The following is a 22,172-nucleotide window of genomic DNA, read 5'->3' on the forward strand; positions in this document are numbered from 1 at the left end:
GTTTTCCATCTGATAATCACCAAACTGTTGTGTGTGGTTATGATTTTTATTTTTGCTTAATCCCTTCACCTTTTCCCTCAGCCCTCCAACCCCCTCTTCTTCTGACAGCTGTTAGTCTGTTCTCTGTATCTATAGTCTGCTTCTATTTTATTTGTTTATTTTGTTCATTAGATTACACATATAAGTGACATCATGACATTTTTTCTCTAACTGGCTTGTTTTACTTAGCCTAATACTCTCCAGGTGCATCCATGCTACATATGACAAAAGGTAAGATTTTCTTCTTTTTTATGGATGAATAGTATTCCATCATATGAATGTACCATTCCTTTTTATCCACTCATCTACCAATGAGCACTTGGGCTATTTCCGAATCTTGGCTATTGTAAATAACACTGCAGTGAACACAGGGGTGCATATCTTCTTTCAAATTAATGTTCTGGGTTTCTTTGGCTATATTGCCAGAACTGGAAATGCTAGGTCATAAGACTATCTTATTTTTTAGTATTTTGAGGTAGCTCTATTCTTCTTCCCAAAGTAGCTATACCAGTCTATTCCTACTAACAGTTCTCAAGGCTTCCCTTTTCTCCACATCTTTGCCAGCCTTGTTGTTTGTTGATTTATTGATGATAGCCATTATGACAGATGTGAGGTGAAATCTCATTATGGTATTAATTTGCATTTTTCTGATGATCAGTAACATTAAACATCTTTTTATATATATTTTAGGGGACTCATTGTTTTAATTCCCCATCTTGTTTATCCTTAAAGTCTTGCTTTAAATCTTCTGACCCACTATTAAGTTTGAAGGTATAGCCAATGCCCACACACAGGATAGGCATCAGCTTCAACACTTGCTTACTACTCCAGATTTATATTCCTTTCAATTTTTTACTCTCAAGAATTTATCTTACCTCCTTGAAGCTTAGCTGTTTTTAAGAGGGTGCTTTAATGTTTTGTGCAGAATTCTAGGCATAAATATTATTAGTAACTCTGTAGAGTTTTTATTTTCTTTTAAAATAGTATTGTCTTCATACTTAATTTCTCAGGTCTGTGTACTCTATTTCAATTGTTTCTTCTATAAAACTGAACACACAAACACACAAAACATTTATGCAAAGTCAAAAAGTTTCATAGGATTAAAGTAGGACATTTTATATAAACAATTAGTATGTATTAGCCACTAATTTATTGGAAGAAACAAGTGTTCCCATTTAAACTTGACCTTGAATTGGCTCTAACTATTAATACAACTTTCTATAACCGGGACATTCTTTTTGTCTAACACTTTTATTTGTGTATTTGCATAATTGACATACACCCATCCAGTGTGTTGATAGAGATCTGCACAAAGACTTCCAATGTCATCTGCATGGAGAGTATTTACTATAATCCAGTAATGGAATCTTGCTAAACTATACACAAAGCAAGTGAGACAATATTTGAATCAGAAGAGATTAATGACAGACAAATCAATGTATAATAAATGTTGAGGAAATATATATTAAATTATGATTCAAGGCCCTGGCCGGTTGGCTCAGTGGTAGAGCATTGGCCTGGCGTGCAGGAGTCCCGGGTTTGATTCCCGGCCAGGGCACACAGGGCAAGCACCCATCTGCTTCTCCACCCCTCCCCCTCTCCTTCCTCTCTGTCTCTCTCTTCCCCTCCCGCAGCCGAGGCTCTATTGGAGCAAAGTTTGCCTGGGCGCTGAGAATGGCTCTGTGGCCTCTGCCTCAGGCGCTAGAGTGGCTCTGGTCACAACAGAGCGACCCCCAGATGGGCGGAGCATCGCCCCCTGGTGGGAGTGCCGGGTGGATCCCGGTGGGGCGCCTGCGGGAGTCTTGTCTGACTGCCTCCCCGCTTCTGGCTTCGGAAAAATACAAAAAAAAAAAAAAAGTATGATTCAACAAATAAACATAATTAAATATTTCATATGTGTTAAGTTCTGAGAATATAGTGGTAAATTTATGTCACAGTGAGAGAGACAGAAGACTAAACAATTAATTACAATATCGCATTATGAGTTTTATAATAGAAACATATAGAATGCTTTAGGAGAAATAGAGAGGTTATTTACTTGCATAGGCAAGTTAAAAAAGGCTTAGTGGAGGATATTACTCCAGCTGAATAATACAGAAAAGATGAGACATTAAGAGAAAGCATAGTGTGCTCCAGATAAAGGAAACAGGAAAAACAGGAGCATAGAGGCATGGAAAACATGGTACATTTAGGAAATTAGAAGTTATTCTATGTGTTTGGACCATAGAACACATCTGAAAACCTAGCCAGAGAAGACAATACACAGGTAGGTAAGAATATCAGAGTGTGTGGTATATTTTATGCCTTGCTAAAGAATTTGGACTTCATGGAAGACTTTAAAACAATGTATTGACAACAGAGAATAAATACCTATTAGAATATATTAATTAAAATTTTATAAAAATTAACAACAATATTCTTTTTCTGATAAAAGGATCTCAGGATTCTTCCACATGCCAGGGTATTTGTCTTTCTAATACTCTCTCATATATGCAAATATCTAAGGAAATTAATGTGTACTTACAAATTAACATTTTTTCATTTATTTGTTTAGAAAATTAGTTTTAACAGGGTGATATTGATCAATAAGTGTACATATATTTCAGGAAAATATCATTCCATCATTTGATTAGTCAATTATGTTGTATATTCATCACCTAATGCCAAATCATTTTTCATCACTTTATATTTGTCCCTCTTTAACCCTTTCCATAACGCCCTTCCCCCTCTCCTATATCTCCCTCTTCCTAGTAACCACTGTACTATTATCTATATACATGAGTCTCAGCTTTGTATCCCACCTATGTGTGAAATCAGTGTTTAGCTTTTTCTAATTTACTTATTTCAGTCAGTATAATGTTCTCAAGGTCCATCCATGTTGTCATAAATGACCCTATGTCATCATAGCTTATGGCTGAGTAGTATTCCATTGTGTGTGTGTGTGTGTGTGTGTATGTGTGTGTGTGTGTGTGTGTGTGTGTGTGTGTGTGTGTGTGTATACCATATCTTCTTTATCCAGTCTTCTATTGAGGGGCACTTAGGTTGTTTCCATGTCTTGGCCACTGTGAATAATGCTTCTATGAACATGGGGTGCATGTGTCTTTACATACCAATGTTTTTGAGTTTGGGGGATAGCTAGTAGGATTGGTGGGCCATATGGTATTTCTATTCTTAATTTTTTGAGGAACCACCATACTTTCTTCCATAATGATTATACTAATTTACATTTCCACCAGCAGAGAATGAAGGTTCCTTTTTCTCCACATCCCCTCCAACACTTGTTATTACCTGTCTTGTTGATAATAGCCAATTGAACAGATGTTAGGTGCAATTCCATTGTAGTTTTGATTTGCATTTCTCTAATAGCTAGTAAAGATGAGCATTTTTTCATATATCTGTTGGCTATTTGCATATCTTCTTGGGAGAAGTGTCTGTTGATGTCCTCTCCCCATTTCTTAATTGGATCGTTTCTTTCTTTGTTGTTGAGTGTTGTGAGCTCTTTGTATATTCTGTATATTAACCCCTTATTGAAGCTGTTGACAAATTAATATTTTGATAATTATCTGAATTCTATTCAATAGTGAATAATTATATGATATCCTCTATTTTTGCAGTTTTACTTGGTTTAGTAAAAATTCTGTCTTTTGATAACTCTCAGTACTAAGTTTAAATTGTAGACCAAGTGGGACCCGGGTTCGATTCCCAGCCAGGGTACACAGGAGAAGCGCCCATTTGCTTCTCCACCCCTCCACCGCGCTTTCCTCTCTGTCTCTCTCTTCCCCTCCCGCAGCCAAGGCTCCATTGGAGCAAAGATGGCCCGGGCGCTGGGGACGGCTCCTTGGCCTCTGCCCCAGGCGCTAGAGTGGCTCTGGTCGCAACATGGCGAAGCCCAGGATGGGCAGAGCATCGCCCCCTGGTGGGCAGAGCGTTGCCCCTGGTGGGCGTGCCGGGTGGATCCCGGTCGGGCGCATGCGGGAGTCTGTCTGACTGTCTCTCCCTGTTTCCAGCTTCAGAAAAATGAAAAAAAAAAATTGTAGACCAAGTGAATGTTCTTCCTCCTCTCTTTCATTATCCTCATTGTGGCTGTATACTTTTCCTACAGTTAGAGCCTTCATGCCACTTTCAGGTATGCCCTACCATGACCTCTCCTCTTCAGGTGGCTTTTCAGGATCTGGACTTGTCTTTTTGCTTTTCTCTCCTTTCAAACATATATATTTATTTAGGATTTTTTTAGATTATTGGCTTCCTAAGGATGATAAGTGAGGTTACTATATTAATGACTTAATCAGTTATTTATCTCTTGAATTAATTATATTTGCTGTATAATCCAAAATAATGATTTCTAATGATGAATATTATAAGTCCTTGGAAAAATTTTTAGGAACCTGAGGAATTTTCATTCCTCAAAACTTTGTGGCCATCTATTCTGTTGGTATTTATGTATGGTTTTCTCAACTTTAGGTGAAAGACACTATTACTTTAGACTCAACACCATCATCTTTTAAAAGAAACCATTCAGCCACATACACTCCAGGAAATATACTTTACAAACCCCACATTTCTATGAAAATGGTTAGGTAAAATTAAGCGGTATAAGATGGTAAAAAATGACATATTCAGACCAAGCTTCCTTGGAGGATCATAGCTTTAGGACTGATGGATGTCAGTTTGACTGACTTACTGAGGGGTCACCATATGATATATAAAGTTTTCATCACTGTAATAGAAGCAGAAGAAAGGAAATGAACTAGTGCAATTTAAAAAAATAGAACAAGGTGTAAGAATGATGAGCATGTATATAAAATGAGCATTTTTTATTGTACTGGATATAAAAATGTTTATTTAGTGAAAATATAGATGCTTGCCTCTTTACAGAAAAACAATTAGAGAAGGGTTATAATAAAGTTTTTATTCCTCCCCTTCATTTTCATCCACCCAAGATTATAGAACTATAAAGTTACTTGAATATTTCATAGCAAACACCTTGGAAACTCTTTCATTAAATTTTTAGGTCAGCTAAGATGAATAACTCTGTATATAAACTGGAGCTTCTTTATTGCTCCCTGCCAAATTGTCAAGAATAAACTACTTTTAGCTGCAGTCACCCAGCCCGACATTAGGTAGAGTACAAATAAAACACAGCTATGAGTACTTTCTAGTCTGACTCTTTCCTTCATATGCATGTCACATTTTTCTTCTCTTAATTTAACTTTATATTTCATGACATTTTTGTGGAATCATCAGTTCTGTTCTACCATCCACTTCCCTTTCCTCTGTTGCTTAGTTCTAATTGTTTTAGTGTTAATATGTACTCTGAAAGCTTTATAAAATAGAAATGGTAATTTATAACCAAGACAATGAAGAAAAAGAAAATAAGAGCAGTGGGTGTAACCAAAGTTGCAAAAACTAGGCAAACACCACAATAAAAATAGGTCTCTTCAAAAAAAGAAAAAGAAAAAAGAAAATAGGTCTCTGTGGTGGTGAGGTGTTATTTTTCAGACACTGTGGAACTGGAGAAATAGGTTGGAAGTAGGGCAAGTGAAAATACCAAAGTTTACCGTTCTTACCTAGATGAGCCACTTTGCTTAAATAAACATATTCTGGAATACTGAAGGCCTTTAGTTAATTTTCAGAGTTCTGAAAACTATAAAAAAATACTATGGAAAACATTTACTATAAAATTATGTAAAAATAGTTTTTCCCAGTTTTTCCAATTTACACATTACTTGGATGGAAAAATAAATGTTACTCTGCCATTTTCACTGATATCTTGATCTGGTGATTACAATTGATTTTTAGTAGTCTTTATTGAAGTTTTCTCAGTTATGTGGTTAATTGTCTTCCTAGGTCATCTATATGTATGGCTTTGGGGCAGCAAGCTTGTTGAGGACAGGTGAGGTGTTAATTAGGACATTGGCTTCTTGATTTCCATTTGATGCCTACAATATAATGTGAAGATAATAGAAAAATGAATAGAGAGAGCTGGGGTGCGGTACATTTAAAAGACAAAAACTATGCCTAGGTTAACCTAGGAAACCAGATTCTGAGAAAATATAACTGGCCAAAAGATAGTAAACATGTCATTAACATCAGTTTTTATGCTCTAGTTTCCATACGTCAAAAAGATACTAGTCTACTTATGAGCTATTCTACCAGTCCTAATTTCTGAGTTGAAATCAGTGAAGCTTTCTTTTTCTGCCAAGATTTGGAATATAATTCTCAGTCTTAATGTTTCTCATAATTGAATTTTAGGCTTTTGGAAAATCAAACTTTATAATATGAAGTATAGACCTAGAACAAATGAAAAAGGAGTGTCAGTATTTTTTAATATAAAATAGCAAGAAGATAAGCAAAAGGTCTGTGTTAAAATATGTAAAAATAAATATCATATATTGAAATATATGAATTTAAACCAGAGCTACAATCTTGAATCTTATCAACTATTTGTTTTGTTAGTCTATAACTTTATTGAGTTGTTCTTTTATTTGTTATAATTAGGAAAACTATGTTTTTATATCAGTATGTGGTGATGATTCTAATTGGATCACATGATAGAATATTGTCATACACACAAAAAAGGGCTACATGTCAATTGGTATTGAATCTGGCCATAAACCTATGATTTTAATCATAACTATTGTATAATTTTCCACATAATTCCTTTCTACTATTTGATGAGAATGTGGGTGGGACTATGGGATTTGAGATAAGTAAATGATTATCAGAAAGATTTGGTCACATTCTAAAGGAATCTGACCATTTAGCCTCCTCATGTCCTTTAGAAGACAGAAAGAACTAGTCTGCCTTCTCCCTCCAATTCTGTCATTCCTCAGAGATCCATAAATCAGGCACAGATAAAGTTGGTCAAAAGTAGACTTTTTAGATAGATATATATTTTATGCAGTATATATAGAAATATATTATATTACTCCTTTAAATAATAAAGTGTGTGGATCAGTGTGAAAAAAGGAGGAGAAATGGGTAGATACTAGTAGGCAACAGACAAAAATAAATTTTATTCTTCCTTTTGAATTTCTCTAGAAAATCTCTCAGATGTAAGGAGAATAAAACAGTTCATTGATTAGAAATTTTGAAAGAAGTTCCTTAAAATTTTTACCGTAATAACTAAATGATCACCTTTCTTGATTTTACAAACAGAATCTCATACAAAATTGCTTACAAAAAAAGTATCATATGTATCATAAAATCAATTCATAAAGCAGTATGTTAATGATACTTTCTAATGTGTCATAATAGGAAAAAATGTGAATCAAATAATGATTAATTACCTATTGATATTAGTTACTTTGCCCTTTTTCTACTTTAATGTTTATTTTTGGTTAATTCTTTAGTGGTCTAAAGTTGTTATCAAAAGATAATGTTGGCCTTTCGTGAAGGGGTCTCAGGGGATAGAAGGAGCAGGAGGCGTTAAGGGACCCAGCCATTATAAGAACAGCATCATATACCACAAATCCATTTTACCATGGAAAGCCATTAAGTGACATGGCTTTGCAGACTTGTCTGGTGAGCTGCAATGCCTGGGTCTGTCATTAGCCATTTTCACAGGAAAGGAGCTAGTCAGCCAAGAAGGTCACATAAAAATGTACTTGGTAACCTATGAACTGAGACTTGGAACTGACAGGAATGTATATTCATAAGTCACAACTCTGAATCTAATCAGATCAGCCAGGAAAGAGAAAGGAGTTGGAGGATAACACATATTCTAATATACTTTTTCACATGGACACCTGTTCAATTCATAGAATGTGTAGAAAATACAGAAGCTTTGATTCAAGAGAATATCTCTCAGTTTAATATACTGCTCACAAAATTAGGAGATATTTCAAAATGAATATGAAGTCATAAAATATCCCCTAATTTTTGTGAGCAGAATATTATAATGGAATGCAACTAAATATGAGATTCAGTTTTACCATATTTCATTACATAGAAAACTTTAGGAAAATCTCTTTTTCATATATTAAGGTTGGATACACTTCTTCTCACCTACCCTAAGAATAATAATATAGGTCTGTTGTTTATTTCCTCTGAATATAAGAAAAATAATAGATATTTACTGTCTTAGTTCATATGTGTTATAGTAGATTAGAACAATTACTTTCTCTGTTAAAATCTAGATTTTGATCTTCATGTATTTGATTTAGGGTGTGATTATATAAGTAATATACAACATATGATGTCATTCAAAATAAGTTGGTCAATTGATAATAAGTGAAAAATATTTTAGGACATTAGGTGATTAGAACAGAATAAAATGGCTTTCCCTGGGGTGCCCCAAACACTCTCAAATATATCAGGATAGAGTATGCTACATAGGTCTTAACTTTTCTTTGAATGTTGACCTGAAACATGAATATTGTCATCTAACTTAAGGCAATATTTGGGATGTGAACAGCCCCCTTCTAAGAATCCTATTGTTTACTGCGGTACCTACATACCAGCTTTGCATGCTTTGCTGCCCTCTCCCTCCAATTCTGTCAAATTACTGTTTACAATCTTTATGTCTTAAGAGTAATAACAATTTTAAAACAATCTACTAGTTTATTAGTAGGCAACAGGATTTTTGCAAGCCCAAAGTAGACTTTTAGTAAGTAGAGGTACATAGAATTGTGCAGATGCATTGATTTCTACTCTTGACCCAGTTTAATCTGTGACAATACCATTGACTTCTAAGGTAATGGTCATCCAAAGACAGTCCCTCAGTTTTTCTTTCTAACTCAAACTGAGAAATTCTCCAGCTTCTCTACCCTTGCTCAATTCTCCTGACTTTTATAAGACCCAGTTTTGGCTTGGACCTTATTTTTTTTTTATCTAATCTAATGGTTCCTTCATTGCATCATGTTTTCCCTGCCTTCTTATCCAAGACAGTTTGCCCTTACACTCATTTGTTGGATACAAAGGCATTTGATCTCAGCAAAGCATTAACTTTTGTTTCCTACCAAATAATTCACAATTAGCTGTAGTAATTTCCATATACACAGATCTTAGGCTCATCCCTTCCTCAGAAAATGGGGAGTAAAGATGAAATATTTTCCAGCTAGACAGATGCTTCTAAAGGCACCCAAATATTTTGACTACATCGGTTTTGAGAAATACTTTGTTAGAAATAATCTGGTGTGTTCTTAGAAATGTTTCATGTCATGATTCTAGAGAGAAATTTAATGAATTTTTTCTTTTATTTTTATCAGAAAATTATATATCCTAGCAATAAATTTTGCAGAAGAAAGGTATGAGGAAAGTGACTCAAATGTGGATTTATATAGCAATGTTTTATGGTAGAACAGAATGAACCAACTTGAAATTAATCTGAAATTTTAAGTGAATTCTATCCTACATTCTCTTTATAGCCATGATGGTATCCAGTTAGATATTTCATGATATAAAAAATATAAACGTTACCCTCTATCCCAGAAATAGAGTAAGTTGCTACATGATTTTCTTTTCATTCCTGCTTACCTCCTTTCCAGGTAACTGAATAGTATAATTCAGAATATAATGACCTGGGTTGTGGCTACAGTAACCAGTATATTATTCCCAGCCATCACAAAGTATGAAGAAAGACTGCAAAATAAAGCACGTCCAGGATCTGATGATTGTGCTCTTTCTTCAGATAGTTCAAGTTTTTGTAGCACAAGCAGTGAAGAGTTTACATATGGAAGCTACACATCTGCAACAACTAAAACATTTCAGGGAGACCCCTGTACATTTGCAGTTGACGTTTCAATAAGGCGACCACCCACAACACAACAAAAAACTGATGATTGATGCTTCCATCTCTCTCCATTCCTGTCTGTCCCTATCTATCCCTCTCTCTGACTCTGTCTTTGAAAAAACAAACAAATAAACAAACAAACAAAAAAACACCTTGTGCCCATGTGGAAAGAACAGTTGTTGGAAAAACACATCACATGAAGGAACAATTTATAACACCTAAACCCAGTTATAATAAAACCAGCATAATATATGCATTCCATGAGCCCAGAAGTTGTAAATCTGACAGTTACCTTTTAACACCATTTGAAACAGGCATCAAAAATCTAAGTATGCTATCACTAAAAGAGATGGCTTAAAGAGTACACAGTTTTCTGATCAGAAAGTAAAAGATGAAATAAAAAATTTAAAGAATATATTGGTTAACTTTAAATTTCAGTTAAAATGGGAAACTGAATTGATTTTAGAAGGCATTTTTCAAGAAATAATGTCCAATTTAACACTGGCCATTCCCTCTTTTTCTTCTGTTACTGCTGGAGTTTTTGTTGACAAAAGTGAGCCTGAAAAGGGAGACTTGGTCTCCAACCTTGAAATCAGCTCAGTAGCTTCAGAGATGGTGGAAAGTATGCTTGAAAAGCTACATTCTACAGTTAAGAAAAAATGCGTTGAGATGTTTTCACAAGAAGGCATGTCAGTTGACATAACACCAAACCTAACAACCAGTGGAGATTATCTTACTCCATCAAGTGGGGAACCTTTAAAAGCTTTACTGCCTCATACTACGGAATCCTTGTGTGTTATTGCAAAGGACACGGTGCATGCCATTTTCCAAAAGCTGGTGACTTTTGCATCTTGTAAGCAAGACAAACTTCCTCACCTCAAAAACACAACTAAATTTTCCTATTAGTAACATATGACAGACTCAACGTATATGTTCCATACAAGAACTGACAAAAGAGAAATGTAGTCATGAACCTGATGCAGCTAATTTAATTGTTAAAGAAGAAATGCAAAATTTAATATCAAATAGTTTTTCCCAGTCTTCTTTGATTTGTTATGTAGAAGAAGCAATCAGCACTATACTACGATATGTACAAAATGAACTTAACAATGAGAAACTTATTGTGTCTGAAGAAACAGTAGAATTCCTCCAGCTACTTAATGATATCTTCACCCAGCTACCTTAGAATCCAGAAAAAGTAGATATTCAAAACATAGACACTCTAGACTGAGAAATCCTTCTGACGCCCTCCCCCCAATAAAAAGGATGGACTAACTGGCACTAGATTATCTAGTGGCCCTAGGTCTGGGAAACCATTTCCACCTATTAAAGTTCCTGGCATGGTTCTTTATTCTGAAGATGATAATGAAGAAATAAACAAAACGGTGGAAAACGTGCTTGATTCATCTTTAAGAGATGAAAAAGCCAAATCACAAGAACAGAATTCTGAACATTGGTGTACAAAAAGAAATACTTGTTTTGAATACAAAGGATATAGCAAACCACCCTCAAAGCCTGTTTCACTGAGAAGTAAAGTTACATTTCGTGATGAGGGATTAAAGACTGTGTTGCCATGTTTTAACAATGAAGGAATTTTAAAGAAAAAACCTTGTTTGAATAAAGACATTTTGATTTTCAGCCAAGATCAAAAGCATCAAATACAAAAGGCTTCAGAAAACGTAGTCAAAAGTATTTTAACAGAAATGATCAAGGACATATCTTCTGTTTCTCCTGGTCACTTAGGCAGTAAAACTGGCAAAGAAGTTTTAGCTCTTGTTTAAGAAAAATCTCAAGGACCGTTACTTCAAGCATGGATAGACCAGATGTTCTCTTTGTCAGAAATTAATATGGTGGCTCAAGAAATAACAGATGCTGTATTAAATATACTTCATGATGCATCAAGCTGTATTCCCAATAACACTAAAAGTTCCATTTCATCATCAGTTCATCAAACTCCTCTGGATAGTGCTGATATACACAATATGGTCAAAGAACCACCAAATAAGAAAACATTAAAAATATAGTTTGACAGTGAAAAGAAAATGAAATATTTCTCTTTTCTTCACTTAGATCCTGCAAAACCTTTACTGTTAAAGTCTGGGGAAAGTGAACTTGAATCTGTTGATGACATTACTGATAATATCATTAATACAGTGTTTAAAAAGCTGAAGTTACTCATTTCTCCAAAATTACAAATGGACTTCAAACCTTCACTTACAGAGCAATCTTCACTATACTCTCAACTTAGTGTTTACCCAAGTAAGGGGATAAAAATTGTTTTGTGTGCTATCCAGAATGAATTGGAACTCAATAAGAAAAACTTAAACCTTCAGGAAACAGACTGCATCAAATCCCTTAGAGGTGAAGAATTTTTTGCTGACACTGATAAGTTAGAATTTTGTCTCAAATCTCAATGAGGACATTGTGGCATTTCCATTATTAATGTGTATTTGTGAAATATTATCAAGTAGACATTTGGATCAAAGCAGTATTTCACTTCCTACAGATAAGCCAAAGCCTTCAACTTCATATGGATCTGACAATGTTGAAAAACAAAACACTCTGCCAAATAAGCAGGATAAAATATATTTTCCTGACTATTTAGCTACTCCATGTGCTCTCCATAGTGACTTTAATGGAAAAGATTGCAAAGAGAATACCAGGTTGCAAGTGTTAGATAGTATTGGGAAAACACTATATAAAATGTTATGTAAGCTCATGGGAGCTCATCCTGTCAGCCATCTTGTAGTAAGCTCAACAGAGAGAAGACAAATGAGAATCAGCAAACTAAATTGCAGTCTAATATTCAGCTTATTTCCAAAACAATTTTAGAATATGTTCTTAAAAAGTTATGTAATGTTGACATGGATACTGGTTTTACAAGTTCTGGAACTAGAGCTGTCTCAGATTCTCTTGATATTGATAGCCTATCATTTCATTCAATTATTGAGGAAATGGCCAAATGTATTGATATCATCCCCAGCATTGTTTTCCAGATGTTTCAAGAGAGTAATAAAGGGGTGACTAAAAGAAAGGCCAAAACAACTGCTGCTGTGTCTTCCAAAACAGCACAAAAGAAAGACATCCAAATAAACTGAAAGCTATGGCTTCAAATATTCTTAATATGGTTTTTGCTAAACTGGAAGGTTTTGCCAATGGAACTTTAGAATCTCTGGATTCTATTACTGATGGAAATAAGAAAAGCAGTAAGATGGAATTACAATATGAAAGTCCCAATGTTTCCACAGACACACATGAAGAACAACTTCAGTCTGCTTTATACTTGCATGCAAAGAAGGTATCAAATATAAATACTATTTTGAAAGCTATTCAAACAGAATTAAACATGAACTCATTAGATCTGAGGACAACTATAAAAATACCACCACCTGAGAAACAAATTCATAAGCACATAGTCAATTTAATTTTAAATGCAGTATCCTCAGATGTGCTTAATGAAACTGAATCTGAAGAGAGAGACATTGAAACTTACCAATACAGGCCAACCTATGGAAATTCTTTTCCTAGTGGAGCAGAATCAGATTCATTTCTAGAAGATGCTGCACAGACAGAGGAAGAATTCACTTCAGAGAGAATACAACTAAGAGAAGAAACTACATCAGATTCTTTTAGACAATGGATTTTAGAAAAAGCCTTAAAAAATTGAAGTGAAACTCAAGGACCACAGAAATCTCCAATTATTCCCATTATAAGAAATAATTTGAATAAAATTTTTCAAGGTGCTTTAGTCAACCAATTAAATGTGCTTTCTCTCTCCCACTCTTATTTAAGTGGCTTCCTCCTAATGTTGATAAGCCAATCGCTCAAACATTTGTTACATTTATAGATAAAATGATGGGGCCTTTAGTATCTGAAGCAGATGTAACCATAATGGCAGATGATGTTATTAGAACTGTATCACATAAACTTTACTCAGTTGCCATGACTCAGAAAAATGCAAGTGAAAATAGGTATAAAACCATCACCTTTTCAGCAAATGTTTTATTTCATGAGCACACTTAGGGAGGAAAGTCTTCTGTTACTATGCTGGACAAGAATCCATGTACTGTTCAGTCCAGATTCAATGCTGACAAACAGGCCAAAATAAATGAAGCTTCAGACATTATGCAGGCAGTATTTAAAAATCTAAAAACTTTTGATACTACCAAAGTAATGTCTTTCCTTTATCCCCAAATGAGTTTCATAGTTCCAATAGCTGTACCTATTCAGCAGGATAAGAGTACATTAAGCAAAGCATTATCAGCCAAAGATTCATATTCTGATGATCAGTGTTTTTGCTCCTCAGAGAACCATATTATGTCACAAAAGACCAACAACTCATGTCTCCTCTCTTTAAATAAATTAAATACACATGCAACCGAAGTGGCCAGAAAAATTTTACAAGGAATCAAATATGAGTTAGATAAAGAAAGGAAAAGTCCTTTCTTAACTCATAACATTGTGGTTTCTGAAGGTATTGCAAGTCAAACTGTTAATACAGTGTTAGATATTGTATCATCTAAAGGTAAACATGATATAAATATTTCTGACAAAGAGTGGAATTCAGATCAGCAAGAAGGTATTATTGAAACAATGTTTAATAAGACTGAATATCAAAAAGTACTTCGGTTCCAAATACAAGATACCATTGAAGATATTTTATATGATATTTATGAAAAAACACTGTGCCAAAATAATCTCTCATTTGCCATACCCACTCTGCAACAAAGCATAGCTGGTAAACATTCTGGAGAAAATTCTGAAATGTACATTGAGGGGGAAAATAGGATTATTCCAAAACTTTTAGTTCATAGATCAGATGTAATTTTGATATCCAGTGATATAGTAGATATTGTTCTTCATAATCTCAGTTCTGCTGTCATGCTTGGCATAAAAGCAGAGGATTCTTCTTCTGCAGGATTGCCCCTTGCTATTTGTAATATGTTCCCACAAACAGAATGTCAACCTCCTCCTTTTATGGGGTCAAAAAACAAAAGGGAGACAGAGTGTGTTTCATTTTCAAGAAGTCTGAAATCAGTTTATACTGTTGATAGATAACTGTGGCAGAGGAAGAAGACACCATGAGATCTGCTCCTGACCCACATGAAGAAAATGCTAAGTTCATTACTAAAACTATTTTTAATCAGTTAGAGTCTTTTATCACAGAAAGAATAGATTTGTTAATTACTTTTCTGTCCAGCCTAAAGAAATATCATTTGTTAGCCCAGAATTGGAAAATTGTAAACAAGATGACAGTGTTTTTCATGAACCAAGTGAAATGGAATCAAATGTGAATGTCATGAAAATATCAACTGAAAATATTCTCAGCCAAGAGCTCACAGATTCTACTTTTTCCAGTTACAAAGAAAAACCTAGATCTGCAATTCATTTACCACAAGCTAGTCTTAAGAAACATGCTGACATCATCGCCAGTATCATTTTGAACCTTATTAAAAATGACTTAGACCTAGAAATCCAAAAGGCATATCCATATCCAAACAATATTTTATTCCAAGAAAACATCTTTGTGAGTAAAATTGTCAACAGTATCTTAACAATTTTAAATGATAAAAGATCTGGAAAGGAAATTAGTTTTTACCCAAAAGACAATTCTAATTTATTTTCACAACAAACTGTATCAAGTGAAATGTTGCTGGAACAAAAAGAATAGGAAGAAAACACAAAATTATCTCTGTTTTCACAGTATCCATTAGAATCAAACCATATTACATTGGAACAGAAAAACCAGGGGATTGTTTTGAAGGAAATATTTATGGGAAATGGAGAATCGAAACAAAAAGAAAAAACTGCCTTGCTCAGTGGAGTGAAAGAATTTTTAAATAAAGTGTATCAGCGAATAATGGAAATTAAAGGCATCTTCCTTCCTTTAATGAAATTCTCCACTTTGTATCTATTTCTAAAATGAAAACATCAGATACAACACAACAAAGTTTTTTTTCAATTACATATCAATGGTATAGCATATGACATAGTTGAAATTGTTTTGGAGGAAATGTACTCTGTAGTTGTGACATCGTTATATGAAAGTAAAAAAGAAGCATCTGACAACCATGATACTTACACCAGAAGTCATCATGTGCCAGAGAAACTAAACAAGCAAGAAAGGGAAGTAATTCCACTAGATACATGATGCCACAGGTTTATCCTTATACAGGCAATCAAAATAGCTCTCTACCAGAAAACAGTTTTCTGCAATATTCATCACTGCAAGTGGGAAAGGATTTAGTCCAAATGGTTCTCAACAAGCTCACAGATTTTGCCTCATTTCATCTAGAAGAGGCTTCATCTCTTGAAGGTTGTTGCTCTGATGATTTGCAACCTCTAAGGCTACATAGTTTTAAAGTGACCCTGAATGGCAGTCTTCAGCCAGGTTTTAAAACACGTTTAAAAACAAAATAAAAAGTTACTCCTTTACCCAAGTTTAGAACAAAACCACACATAGGATCTAATGGTGTTAAGGCCAAAAGCAAGACCAAGTTAGGGATAGGGGAGAGGACTCTAAAAGAGAGCTAGTCCAAACTGCCATCGGACTGCCATACATCGTGATGACAGGAGATGTCAAAAGCTCACTAGAAATGACATTGCCCACTTCAGAACTAAAAGTGTATGCCAAGCATATAATAAGTATTATCCTGGAAAAAATTGTGAAAGAATTTGAAAAGGTAAAGCAAACTAGAGCAATGGTGAATGTGAAAGCTTTACCATCCAATAAAATCATAGCAGCAAATAAAATAAGTTTATTCCATTTTGCAAGGATTATATGCTGCAAGTACCTACAGTTTGGTTCATCCAAACAAATCCTCACATCTGGACAATCTCAAACATTCATGGGGAATATAGATACAGGATCTCTTGCCAAAACACAAGCATATTTTTACTTGGAAAATGTTTCTTCACATATTTTTACTTGGAAAATGTTTCTTTACAACTAGAACAGGTTTTTCCTAAAGATGGTATATTTTTTAAAATGTTTGACAAATGGCAAACAGAGTCAAATGACATGGAAAGTGAAAAAATGTAATTTACTGATGATAGCTGAAAATACATTGACTGCAATTTCAATAAAAGCAAAATAATTTGAACATTCTATTTTACTCGTAAACTTGCCCTACCTTGAGGAATGTGAAAGTAGGTTCCATAATCATCTTAGAGAAACTTCTACTAGAGCTGTGGATACCAAAGCACAAATATGTTTGGAAGGGAGATCGTTGAAATGCTATTTGAAAAATTACAGCTGTGTTTTTTGTCCTAGATGCCCACCCAAGATAGTAAAGATACTCTAGCAAGTAGAAAACGCATCACTACTAAAAGTAAATATGGTTTTCCAAACACAGACATCTTTAGCAGTATAACAACCTATAACATGGACACAAAAGACCAAATTTCTTTGAGCTCTAGAAATCAAATTATTATAGAAATTGTAGAAAGGGTGTTAAACACATTAGAGTAATTTGTAGACTTGCAATTTAAACATATCTCTAAATATGAGTTTTCTGAAATAGTGAAAATGCCTATAAAAAACATTTTTTCCTATCCAACAGAGACTATTAATTAAAAAGATATTGCCAAAATTACAACCACTGAAGAATTCTTCTGATGAATCCAAGTTTAGTACTATTATTTCCAAGGAAAATATACAGAATACTCTTCTACAGGTTCAATCATTCCACTGAGAATTACATTCATATGCTGTTAATATCATCTGTGACATGCTTGGTATAATTAAGAACAAGTTAGATAAAGAAATAAGACAAGTAGAACCATCATCAATAAGCATATTGAGTGAGAACACTATAGCAAGTGAGATCATTGGCACACTGATAGACCAGGGTACTTGTTCCAGTGAGTCTCTAATCAAAAATCTTGCAATGTCTCCAGAAGCAGAAAATACCTACACTGGTTTTTGTTTGTTTGTTTGTTTGTTTTTTTATAAATTTTTATTAATGTTAATGGGATGACATTAATAATTCAGGGTACATATATTCAAAGAAAACATGTCTAGGTTATCTTGTCATTAAATTATGTTGCATACCCCTCACCCAGAGTCAGATTGTCCTCCGTCACCCTCTGTCTAGTTTTCTCTGTGCCCCTCCCCCTCCCCCTCTCTCCCTCCCTCCCTCCTGCATCCTCCCTCCCCCCACCCCTGGTAACCACCACTCTCTTGTCCATGTCTCTTAGTCTCGTTTTTATGTTCCACCAATGTATGGAATCATGTAGTTCTTGTTTTTTTCTGATTTACTTATTTCACTCGGTATAATGTTATCAAGATCCCACCATTTTGCTGTAAATGATCTGATGTCATCATTTCTTATGGCTGAGTAGTATTCCATAGTGTATATGTGCCACATCTTCTTTATCCAGTCTTCTATTGAAGGGCTTTTTGGTTGTTTCCATGTCTTGGCCACTGTGAACAGTGCTGCAATGAACATGGGGCTACATGTGTCTTTACGTATCAATGATTCTGAGGTTTTGGAGTATATACCCAGTAGAGGGATTGCTGGGTCATAAGGTAGTTCTATTTGCAGTTTTTTGAGGAACCACCATACTTTCCTCCATAATGGTTGTACTACTTTACATTCCCACCAACAGTGTATGAGGGTTCCTTTTTCTCCACAGCCTCTCCAACATTTGCTATTACCCGTCTTGTTGTATACCTTGTGTATACCTACACTGTTAATCAAGTTGAATTAGCAACTAATATGAAAATCCCCAGGTCAAAGTTGAAGCAAGTTAGTTTTGGGAATAATCCTCTGCAAATCAGTGTACCTGGTATGGTGTTTCATTCTGAAGAAGATACGAAAAAGTACAGGGCTTCACCAAATCTATCTTCATATGCCAGAGCCTCTACAGAAGACACAATTAAAAGCTCAGAGGCAATGGAAAGGGCTGATTCAGAAAATACACTAACATGCTCTAGAAACAAAGTACAAGACTATGGCCCAAGGGATTTGCCATTTAATCAAGCCATGAAAAGAAATAGCTCCCTTCTGGAAGGCAGTACCTTACAAAAACTGTTTAAGAAAGTGAAAGAATCCACAGAAGAATCATTAAAGCAAAGCATGTCATTCATAGAAATAGGAAAAGGTATAAATCCAAAAGTGTTTCATTATGAGACTCTAAAGCCAGTGGTTGAGCCAAACCAAACTGAGACAAGTGTTTCACCACTCAAAATAGTTGTAGCAGAAGAAAATATTGTCAATACTGTGTTGTCTAGCTATGGTTTTCCAAGTCAATCACCCATTGATGAAAGCATGGAAACAATAAAACTATTTTTCATATCAAAGCAAAATGCTGGAGGACAAAATAATGAGAAAAAAGTTTGCTTAGAATGTGAGATAAAAAAAAAATCAGTTGTGTAACTAAAGAAGAAAACAAAAACTCAGAAGAGAGTAGGGAAGATTCTTCTTTTTGGCAAAAATGAAAAAATAAAGAGTGCCCAAAGATAAAGACTCTGAAGGAATTTGAAGTAATTTCTTTTGCTGATCATGAACTGGGTCCAAATGAAATTAATTTGGTAGCAAGACATGTAACCACATCTGTGGTCACGTATTTCAAGAACTTCAACTCTAGAGGTAAGCAAGAGTTAACTTACTTTAAAAGTTGGCATAATTTAGAAAAAATTGTCAGATATGTTTAAAGATCTTCTGTCCAAGAAGCTACATTTACTGTTTTTCTTAAAATAGTCTTGGAGATGAGGGTTTTTTTGTTTTGTTTTGTTTTTTGGTTTTTTTGCATTTTTCCGAAGCTGGAAATGGGGAGGCAGTCAGACAGACTCCAGCATGCGCCCGCCTGGGATCCACCTGGCATGCCCACCAGGGGGCGACGCTCTGCCCCTCTGGGGCATTGCTCTGTTGCATCCAGAGCCATCCTAGTGCCTGAGGCAGAGGCCACAGAGCCATCCTCAGCGCCCAAGCCATCTTTGCTCCAATGGAGCCTCAGCTGCGGGAGGGGAAAAGAGAGACAGAGAGGAAGGAGAGGGGGAGGGGTGGAGAAGCAGATGGACGCTTCTCCTGTGTGCCCTGGCCTGGAATCGAACCCAGGACTCCTGCATGCCAGGCCGATGCTCTACCACTGAGCCAACCAGCCAGGGCTGAGATGAGGTATTTAGTACATCTTAATACATCAGGAGTCTTAAAAAAAAAATAAAGTTAAATATTTACTTGGTTTGAACCTGAATGAGTCTGTTGTTCAGTTTCCTATATCTGCAGATGAGACTTAATGGCATTATATTAAAGTAGATTGAGCATGAAGTATGAGTTTCAAAGAAGTTTTTAAAGTTCTTATGCATGACTTTTTTATACCAAGGCCACAGTTAATTGACTGAAGGTGATTCATCTTTTCAAGGTATATAGTTATCTTTGCCATTATTAGTCACAGTTTATACAAACAGTGGAATTAAATATCTTGTTTTGTTTGCATTGCAGTATTCCTAAAAAAATTTTAGGTATAATACTCTAAACGTATTTTTACAAAGATATTTCACTCCCTTTCTAAGAATGTGTATCTACATATTTTGGAAATATCTATATTTTACTCCCTTTCTAAGAATGTTTATCTTTCTCTGTACAAAAAAAAAAATGTAATAGCCATTTCTGTATCTCCAAACCTGTTGATTATTGGTAATATCATGAAATTGAATCTAATAATACTATAATAGCCAGTAACCACTAATTAGTTGCCAAATTAATAGTCCAGATATAGCACTTGCCCAACATTCAAATAGGAGAAAACAGTAACAGTCCTAATACTTGCAAGAAGAGGTCATTTTCTATTCTTAAAAGTGGCATCTTTTCAAGTTGGACAGTTATGTGATAGCAGCTGCAAGCTTGTAAACACACTTTCTACAAGCATAGCCTATTTAATGAAGAAAAACAAAACTAATTAAAGAAGATCTATGACCCCATCCAAACTGTATTTGCCTTTTCCATCAAATTAGTTATCTTGGCCTGACCTATGGTGGCGCAGTGGATAAAGCGTCGACCTGTAAATGCTGAGGTCGCCGGTTCGAAACCCTGGGCTTGCCTGGTCAAGGCACATATGGGAGTTGATGCTTCCAGCTCCTCTCCCTTTCTCTCTCTCTGTCTCTCTCTATCCCTCTCTCTCTCCTCCTTAAAAAAATGAATAAATAAAAAAAAAAATAAAAAAAATTAGTTATCTTTTCTCATACATGTCCAGGGCCTTCCAGTGACTCATTCATTTTCCTTCTCTCACATGGAATATTCTTTCCTCACTCCCTGTATCTCAATATGGCCAGATATTTTCAAACATTAAAAGCCCAGCTAAAAGCCTCCCAATTCCCACAAAGACTTGCTTAATTCTATATGCAGAGGTATAATAGATGATTATCATAAGTTCTGAGGAAGTTTTGAGAAGTTAGAGTATTGTTCTGGCCACCACTCCAAGAAGTTGGCCATCCCAACCAGATACATGATTCATATTAAATATTCTGTGAATGAAAGAAAGGATCGAGTCTTAAATCTGTCTGGCTTGGCCTTCCATTTTTGTGACAAACTGAAATCTAGGGGCAAAAGTACTACTGACATAGTCATCTATCCCTCACATTTCTGGAGTTAGCACATTTTTATTTTAGTCAAGTTGTTATTGCAGCACAATTTGTCTCCTAAAAGCAATATATGGCATAACATTAAATATTTTGACTAAAAATATTTTTTATATAATTATATGAGGTCTCTATAGATCACTTCAGGGCAAGCCAGGATGTAAAACTCAACTTGAAAATTATTTTTGGTACTGGCCAGTTTGCTCAGTGGTAGAGCATTGGCCTGCGTATACATGTCCCAGGTTCAATTCCCAGTCAGGGCACACAGGAGAAGCGACCATATTCTTTTCCACCACTCCCCCTCTAGCCTATCTCTCTCTCTCCCTTCTCTTCTCCCACAGTGGCTCAATTAGAGCAAGTTGGCCCCAGCACTGAGGATGGCTCTGTGGCCTCTGCCTCAGACAATAAAAATAGCTCAGTTGCTAAGCAACAAAGCAATACCCTAGATGGGTGAGCATCACCTGGTAGAATGCTTACTGGGTGGAACCCAGTTGGGGCACATGCAGAAGTTTGTCTCTGCCTCCCCTCCTGTCACTTAATAAAAAAAAAAAGAAAGAAAAACATTCCCCCCCCCCCCCGAATTTACAACTTTTTATAGCCCTTAACCATCTAAGTAAGAGAGATACCAGTACTTGACATAGAGATGAGAAATCTTCAGGGTTATTCTCTCAACTTTCTGGCTAAAATGAAAATACCACAATGTAGGGAATAAATATTAGAAGAAAATCCAAATTCTTTCTTGACTAGATTTTTGTTTTTCTTTAGGGTGGTGTTCCAAAAGTGAAATTCTTATGTAAAAATGTCAGTATATTGAACTTT

At 35.2% G+C, this 22,172-nt stretch overlaps 1 pseudogene; it reads left to right on the forward strand.

Annotated features, from left to right (window-relative positions):
- The window catches only part of LOC136379011 (fibrous sheath-interacting protein 2-like), a 122,058-nt pseudogene that overhangs the window by 10,327 nt on the left and 89,559 nt on the right, over positions 1-22,172 (forward strand).

Source organism: Saccopteryx leptura, chromosome 7 (assembly GCF_036850995.1).
Source record: "Saccopteryx leptura isolate mSacLep1 chromosome 7, mSacLep1_pri_phased_curated, whole genome shotgun sequence".
In the NCBI taxonomy this organism is placed as follows: Eukaryota; Metazoa; Chordata; class Mammalia; order Chiroptera; family Emballonuridae; genus Saccopteryx; species Saccopteryx leptura.